Raw genomic sequence first — 1,875 nt, forward strand, 5'->3', positions numbered from 1 at the left:
TCAGGACTCCAGAATTTTCTATCTACATATTTATTTCTAGAGGAGCAAATCTTGCACATCAAAATACATACCAGTCTATCAAATCCCAAGGCCACATTTTAGACCAACATTGTCATCTTGTTAATTTGGCTCCCCAATCAGTGGGACGAGCTTCTCCATAAACAATGGGTGTTGGATAACTTGTGCCTAAAAGAAATGGATATGAATTCACGTTTTACCTCTAGGGCAAGAAAAAAAAAATTCCCACGGGACAGATTCAATGAGCTCATTGCTTCTAAAGATGCTTCTCAAAACTGAGAAGTTGAAGTCACAGCAATTGAGTCACATCATCTATATATCAACAACTGAACGCGGAAGCCTTTTTACAAACAACATATTTGCATCTATGCATGTTCACTTCTAGAACGGATTGCAATATAGATAAAGAAATGAATGTTCAAGGAATTCAAATGTAAATTTGGGAAAATAATAATGAAAGAATATGATGAGAAATTACATTTCTTTTCGTCTTTAAGCCTCCGTCTTCCATGATTCTCCTATAAACGAGAGGCAAACAAGTCAGTATTGATGGCAGATACTATTTCATCAAAACAACCAAAAAAAGAACACCTTAAGAACTGTAAAGGATTTTCAACAAAAATAGTAAATCTCATACTTTAGGTTGTATTAATCTCTTTAAAAAATATAATAAGATCAATGATGAAAATAAGTAAAGAAAGAAAACCTTTTCACTAAGCTAAATAATTGCATTTGGGCAATTTGTTCTTTCTTCCACTTGCCCAAAAATAAAATAATTCCAGGCCGACGTCACACCTTACATGATTATTAAATTAGCATATGTTTCTCAACACGTTTTATTTTAGAGATTGGTTTGTAATATCTAGTTTGTAAGAAATTTATGTCTAGTGGTTAGTGGTGCTCCTTTCTATATCACGGTACTTTTTTTTTTTTTTTTTTGCATCTAACATTGTATATCGTATTATGTTATTTAAAAATTTTAAATAACGTGGCAACATATTCATCGTATCGTATGAGAACATAAATACCATTCAATTTGTAAAATATAATCTAAGCCATGTATTAGATACTTTCTAAATTAGTCAATTTCACTTAATACGAAGAATGAAATTGACTAATTTAGAAACTGTTTTTTAACATTATAAAAATAAACATTAAGGAGTTTTACTTCCCAAGTCCTTCCCATTACGTCTTGTTTCTTCAAATAATATTAATAAAAGTATCCATCCAAAAAAAAACAAAAAAAAAAAAAGAAAAAGAAAAAAACCCACTTGATGACTTTTAAAGTCTTTAAGAAATGTAACCAAACACGAGCTAAGAGTCTAAGACCCCAAACTCCGATATCTTTTTTCCACGCCAACCATTTCTTGGCAGCCAAACAGAGCCTTAAAAAACATTTGTTATTAAAAACAGAGAGCCAAATATGTGTTTAAAAGTGGAAAGAAATACGCACATTGAAGCGGCGAAGCAGATGCTGGACCTGCTCAGCTTCTCCATCTTCGTCATCCACTTCACTGCATCGAAAAATACATTAAAATTAAAAATAAAATAAAATTTCATTTGATTTAAATGATAATTACTACTATCCACAACCAGAAATAAGACTAATGTGCAAAATTAGAGAGAAGTAAAAAAGCGAAATGAAGGGAGATTATCAGAGTACGTTTTGGGAGCGGTGGATTTGGGCCCTCTGCGAGGAGGGGCTTTGGGTGCAAACTTGTGCTGCAGAGAGAGATTTAATCAGACTTTTCAGGTCGAATTGCAAAGATTTTCAGAACCCAGATCCATTTTCGAATTCATATTGATATTGAGGGCGTGAAAGAAAACGCTTTTACCTTCCTAGGGGCCGAAGAGGAC

General features: G+C 33.0%; 1 long non-coding RNA gene across 1 annotated transcript; it reads right to left on the minus strand.

Moving 5' to 3' along the window:
• Window positions 1-1,470: 1,470 nt before the first annotated feature.
• Window positions 1,471-1,875, minus strand: LOC132189103 (uncharacterized). The gene is made up of 3 exons (XR_009441006.1): window positions 1,854-1,875; window positions 1,682-1,740; window positions 1,471-1,532 (listed from the first exon to the last, which is right to left on the minus strand). It is a non-coding gene; the product is annotated as an uncharacterized LOC132189103 (long non-coding RNA).

Source organism: Corylus avellana, chromosome ca8 (assembly GCF_901000735.1).
Source record: "Corylus avellana chromosome ca8, CavTom2PMs-1.0".
Classification (NCBI taxonomy): domain Eukaryota; kingdom Viridiplantae; phylum Streptophyta; class Magnoliopsida; order Fagales; family Betulaceae; genus Corylus; species Corylus avellana.